At 31.9% G+C, this 6,777-nt stretch overlaps 1 long non-coding RNA gene across 2 annotated transcripts; it reads left to right on the top strand.

The window, feature by feature from the left end:
* Positions 1-1,846: 1,846 nt before the first annotated feature.
* LOC132307666 (uncharacterized) lies at positions 1,847-4,704 on the top strand. Of its 2 annotated transcripts, none has more exons than XR_009482291.1 (3): positions 1,847-1,987; positions 2,441-2,548; positions 4,272-4,704. It is a non-coding gene; the product is annotated as an uncharacterized LOC132307666 (long non-coding RNA). The 2 variants fall into 2 exon arrangements; XR_009482290.1 differs by lacking the exon at positions 1,847-1,987 and adding an exon at positions 1,996-2,246.
* The last annotated feature ends 2,073 nt before the right edge of the window (positions 4,705-6,777 follow it).

Raw genomic sequence — 6,777 nt, 5'->3', positions numbered from 1 at the left:
CGACAGTGGTGGAAGGCAGTGGTGGTGGTGGTGGAAGGCAGTGGATCAGAGGCGGCGGTGGTGGTGGTGGAAGGCGTTGGTGGTGGTGGTGGTGGTGGTGGTGGAAGTCGATGGCAGTGTCGGGGGTGAAAGTGGAAGTCAGTGGCGATGGCAGTGGTGATAGTGGCGATGGTGGTGACGGTGGCAGTCGAAGGTTGTGGAGGCGGTGACAGTGTGGTGGTGGTGGCCCTCATTCTTCGAGAATCAGAAAGATCCTTTTCAAGTTTGAATTTGTTCATTTAGAATCTGGGTTCTTTTACTTCATTTTTATTTATTTATTTTTCCCTCTCCTTTTTTATTCCCTTCCATATTCCTTAAGTCTCATAGGTTTGATCCTGTAGAATTTGACCCATTTTCTCATTGAGCGAAAGGGTATGAAATAAATCAGATTAATTTTTCGATCAAAAGTTGTGGTTGTGGTAGTAATGGTGGTAGTGACAATGGAGGTGGTAATAATGATAGGGGTGGTGGCAATGACGGTGTTAGTGGTGGAAAGCGGTGGCATTGGTAGAAGCCTGTGATGGTAGTGATGGAAGTAGTGATGGCAATGGGGCGGGGTGGGGCGGGGATCTCATTCCCTATCCCCATCCCTGGTCAAATTTTTTACCCCCATTCCCATCCCCATACCCGTTTAATTTTCAACCCCCTCCCCAATCCCCACATTGCCGGGCCACATTAGCCCCCATCCCCGCCCCATGTAATATTTTTCAACCTAATAATTAAATAAAGCTTCAGCACAATTATAACAATTTAAAACATGATCAAATGTTTGATGCATAACAATTATGTTTTTTCTCTATGCTGCAAGGGAATAGATCTAGGGTTTCACTTTCAAAAGTGAATATATTATATATATAGTTATATAATTTAGTAATATTTTATAATATGTAAGAACAATTTTGTAATGGAGGTGGTGGGAGTGAAATGCGGAGGTGGTTATGGTAGAAGGTGGTGGCGGCGGCAATGGTGTGGCGGTTGAAGGGGCAACAATGGTGGCGGCGACAGTGATGGTAGTGGAAGGTAATGGAGGTGGTGGGGGTGAAATGCGGAGGTGGTTATGGTCAAAGGTGGTGGCGGCGGTGGCTTAATGCACATATTTAATTTATTCGGAGCTATTAGAGCGGGATTTACTTTTTGGGGAATATGAGTCGAAGCAATAACAAAAATATTTTAGATTTGGAATATGAGTGTTTTTTGGGAAGTTGATTTTTTTTTTTATAAAAAAAAAAAAAATTACTTTGAAATGAAATGTTTATTTCATAGGTTTAGTTGTGGAATAAATTTTCATTTTGATATTATAGCCATTCCCATTTTAAATTACATATCAAAAAAATAAATGGTTAAAATTAATTGACATTTCATTCCATTCTATTCATGCACATATAAGTGAATGAATGTATGGTTTGGTGTTTTTGTAAGGCAAAATAATGCAAACTGAAGTGACACATTATTTCCAAAAGATGACAGGTAATCTATAAATACACATTATCCCCAATTGGAAATTACCATTAGAGGATACTTTAGGAACCCAGACTCCAAAGTTATTTCCTCTCTCCCTACAAACCTCTTGAACCCATAGTGGCTTATAGCTAATGGTCAAGTGGTCCGTGCTACATTGACCCAAGTCCTGTGATTCGATCCATATATACAAATGGTCCGAATCAAGTAGTTCAGATTGAGCGCAATTCATTTTTAGTCAAATAAGATAGCACAAAAGTTTAGGCCCTACTTGGATTGGATTTATAAAAACTGTTTTTTGTTTTTATAGTAACAAAATTTTGAAAACAGCAAAATTAGTCTTGCTTGGATCTGTTTTATAAAAACAGTTTTTTGAAAACTGAGATAAGAGAGTAAAGGTTTTCAGAGAACAACAATTTGTTGTTTTCAGAGTTTTGAAAACACTGAGATGCAAAATTGGAAAACACGGAGAACTGAACGCTACTTAAAAGTACGGACAACAACTACGTAAACTCTCGGTCGTTTATAACACAAAACCGCGTAACATCCATCTTTTCTCTCTTCAACCCCTCTGCAATGCATCGTTATTCTCTTCAACCTCTCTTTCTGATCTCGTTTACAACGTTAAATTAGCTATACATGAGTTTTGACCTTTTATCTCCAGATTCTCCTCCTCTTTGAAGAGCCCTCTCTCAAATTTCTTCAAGCCAGATCTGCACTTCTTTCCTCACAATCGTCTCTCTGTTGAAGTAGAACTCTCTAACCCTCAAATTTCTTTAATCCATACAAGATCTGCGATTTTTCTCTCACAATCATCTATGATCTTATCAATTGATAGATTTTTTTTTTTTCATTTCGGGTAGAGCAATATTTATATGGAATATATATATATATATATGCATACATATATTTAGAGGCTAATTAAATTGATGTTTCGTGGTAGATCACTGAAGCCTTCATTCAGACTTTCAACCCTTTTAATCTCTCTCAAGATTGAAGCAGAGAGCAAATTAAAGAAGCTAAGCTGAGTCTTTCTCTGTCGCTCTTGAGGGTATTGTTGATTAATCCTCTGTTCTATATTATTAATTCATATCTATTGACTGAAGCTGAGAATTTTCCATCGAACCTAGTTGTTTATTCTATCATCTGATCTGGGTATAGTCTCTTTTTATTTTTTGATGATGATTTTGAGCGCTTGTTAGATTTTCTTGGGATTTTTATGAAGAATAATTTTGGGTATTGCTCTAATTTTATTTTTGTTAGTTCCTTAATTTTGGCTTTACATTTCTCTTCTTTTGGGGTTAAATTTCTCTTTCAGTTTGACTATGAAGTTGTCTTCTATTCATAGTTCTTTTTCTTTCTGATAGATTAGTGCTCTTTATACTCTCATTTTGATCTTGTAACAATTGGGACAAAAACTATGCAGCACAACAAAACAATGGTGTTAATTGACTTGTATCAATTGGGATTTAATTCAGGCAAAGATAATGAAAAGGTCCATCTTACTTTAATCATTTTCACATAATGTTGTTGGCATCATCTAATTATTTTTTCACAACAAAATAAATAATTTGATGGTGTTAATTGCCTCGGAATAATCTGATTGATTAAATTGAAATTTTCTAAGCACATAGTCAGAATTAGGGATTTGCTTTTTAGTTCATGGCAATTCTAAGAACATAACCATACATGTTATAACAAGGGATCTGATGTAGGTTCTTGAAAAATCTGATACTACAGAGATTCACTTTGCCGGATTTCTTCATTTTTAGGGCTTTGATATATACAATATAAATATATCAAAAAAAATTGTGATCATAACTTTTTGTTTTCTATTTGGTAAAAATATGTGGCATGTAAAAAATTATTTTTTGATTTCCAGTCTATGAGTTCAATGTTGGACTCAAAGTTCATTTTTTTCCCCTGTTAATTTGATGAGCAATTTTGTCACCTTGCTTGCACACTCCTAAATGGTGTTTTGCAGTGGCCCTCACCTTCAACAGTTATCCTTTTTGGTTCAACTAAACTTTCATCCTATATATATATATAGGTAGGCTCATTACAATTAAGGGGCTAGGCTGAATTCTACTATTTAGAACTATAACTCTCCACATAAATATCATAGATATTTACAACTTACATAACTCCCAAATATTTTAGAAATCTCTATAAGTTATCTAATATTTTATAATCTTTCAACTTTCTCTACAATACTCGACACTCTCCACACAAATATGGAAGACTTTAGAAATCAATTTTACTTATGCCATAGAGATGGAGAGTCCTCAGGGATTGAGTGTTGCCTGTGTGGCTGCAAACTAGTTGGGCTTAACAAACCTATGTGAATAATGTGTTATAATTGTCACTAGATTGATTTGTGGTGGTTTACTGGTTTATAAAATATTCAAGAGAAAAAATGCCAGTAAAATATAGTTTAAAAGTGCCACAACACTTTTCTTCCAATGTTGATATTGTACCTTTAAATATCCATTAGCCATTTCCAAGAAGTTTAACAATGCAATTTATTGCAACTAAACTAGAAACTCATGAAGGAAATTCTGTGTAAGATTGTTGTGAAAGTTTAATTATAGATCATGCTTCGTTAAAATTGCTTCTTATCCCCAGTAAAAAAGGAAGAAAAAAAAAGTGTTCTTTTGACTCCTTTCATTGCCGAAAAAGGGTTTACAAAAAATAGTTTTCTGTTTTGGGAGTTACAAAAAACTGTTCTTCAATTTTTTAGTTTAATTATAGCACATCAACTTTGTTTTGTCTAGGTTCTTGGAAAATCAAGATGGACATAGATTGGAGTGACACATCGTCTTCATCGTCTAATAATTCAGATGAAGATTTTGATGACCTTGTAGATTGTATGTGTTTGAATTTGATGCAGGAGTATGAAGATTCCTTTAAATCTAAGGTACCAAAAAGAATTTGGTGTACTGAATGCACTTAATTTATCTGATGATGGTGCAGCACAAATGGGAGCCCTTGGAACTTATCTGACAAATCAAATATGGGCATTATTCAGAGGCAATGCTAGATGAAGTTATTTTTATAATTCTCCAATGTTTTGCTTTGATTACCTATTTGTGTAATTCTCTAATATTTTGTTTTGGTTATGTATGACTAAAATTAATGTTTGTACAACTAAAAGTGCATATGACACTTGAAGTAATTAATGTAACTCTTTTATTGTATTTAAATTTAGTCAAATTTTAATTAAACTTGATATATTGTATTTGTGAAACTTTTATTCAGTATACTTGCTAAAATAAATTCACCTCCAACACTTATATATATATATATATATATTTATTTATTTATTTACATTAATAGTTAATATCAGCAATTAAAGAAATAAAAGAGTGATGTATAATAATATTTTTATTTATTTTATTAGTTCAGAAAACTATTTTCAAAAACTCATACAACTAAGTAGTTTTATGAGTTTTTGTTTTTCGGAAACTGTTTTGTAAATTCTCTTAACCAAGCAGGCTTGAAATCTGAAAAAACTAAAAATCGTTTTGTTCTTGAAAACTATTCTCTGAAATGCAATCGAAGCAAGGCCTTAGTTTGCTAGATCCATTGTTGCGTAGTGCCATTATTGATGGATGGAGAGATTGTTGTATCTAAAGACAAGTGTCACAAATACCATTTAACACCATGCGAGACGTAATTTGTTTCAAGGAGATGGTATCACATATTAGATTTGTCCACATTATTTATTTAATTATTTGTTATCATATTAATTCAATTTATATAACAATAATATAAAGTAGATCATTTAATTAATTGTCCTTCTAGCATATTATTTATATATTGATATAAAGTGTATTGATATAATTTTTGTTTTATCTTAAATACTATATGAAACATTTATTTTCCTAAAAAATTGTGGAGTATTCTGTAAACATTTTTATTTATTTTTTAACGTAAACTCAAGGGGGGTGTTGGAGACAAAAAGAAAGAAAGAAAAATAATGTTATAATTGGAATCTATGGTCAAAGTGGGAACTAAATGGTGATACAAAGCGGCAAGAAAAAGAAGTATGGGTTATAATTGAAATCAATATAAATAGAGTTAAAGATGGAAACTAAATAATATAAAGCACAAGATTTATCTATTCATCGGTAAATAAATTAGCTTTTTTGATAGGTGATGTAGAAAAAATTTATAATTATAAAATTAAGAATGTGATAAATAAACGCAATAATTTTTTTAAAAATAAATTCAATCACTTCTAAGATTTTTTTCTTTATTTATTATTTTTTTAATTTTATAATTACAAATTATTTATATATTTACGATGAGACCATATCAACCTATTTTGTGATACAGTTGTACAGACATTTCATCCTTCGAGAACTAGTTATGGCTAGTTGGGTGGACTCATAATTATTCACACATGAAAGTAGTGCGCATAACACAATTCAATTTGACTCGTTTTTCTAACTCAGGATGGTCGATAACTTATGCGTATGACACGTTGACACAATTCAATTTGACTCGTTTTTCTAACTCAGGATGGTCAATAACATGTGCATATGGGCGCATGGTCCGCATGGACTTGAATCAATATATTCACATTATAAAAATAAAACTTCTATTATTGCATTTTATGATGACTTTTTGTCTTTTTGAACATAAAAAAGAATAAAATAAAATAAAATCCGTCAAAAGAACATTGGATAAAAACAGATGTTTGTCTTAGTGACAGTCGGATGAATATTTTTTTAACACTCAGCCGTGTGAGGAATTGCAACCAAACAGCCCCTAAAAAAGTAAAAATATGAAAATGATATTTTACAAAAAAAAAATGAATTTCAATTCCTAATTGATATTAAGTGATTATACTATATTCGTGAATACCGAATTGATGTTTTGAATTTGAAATTGAAGAAAACTTAATTTAAGACTTCGTTTGTTTAGATTGTCAGATATCATTTTTCTTTTTAAGGTAATATATATATATATATATATATATATATATATATATATATTATTAGTATTTGACAAAGATTCAGGTCGAGTTCATCGAACGGGACGTGTGAAAATATTTTATATCCAAACAAACGGAACCTAAATATTAAACTGAATTTCCTTTAATTTCAAAATAAAAACATTGTAATAAGAGTTTATTAAAATGTGTTACCTATCTTTGCATCGATCTATATATAAATTTGGATAAATTACATGGACCTCCCTTATGTTTTGTCATAATTACAAGTACATCCCTTATAGTTTGAAAAATTATTCCAACCTTTAATAAAAATGAAACTA

Source organism: Cornus florida, unplaced genomic scaffold (genome assembly GCF_030987335.1).
Source record: "Cornus florida cultivar Cherokee Brave unplaced genomic scaffold, ASM3098733v1 CherokeeBrave_3.0.0_Hap2_Chr05, whole genome shotgun sequence".
In the NCBI taxonomy this organism is placed as follows: Eukaryota; Viridiplantae; Streptophyta; class Magnoliopsida; order Cornales; family Cornaceae; genus Cornus; species Cornus florida.
The sequence above is the reverse complement of the archived record's forward strand: the minus strand, read 5'-3'. Positions and strand labels throughout refer to the sequence as shown.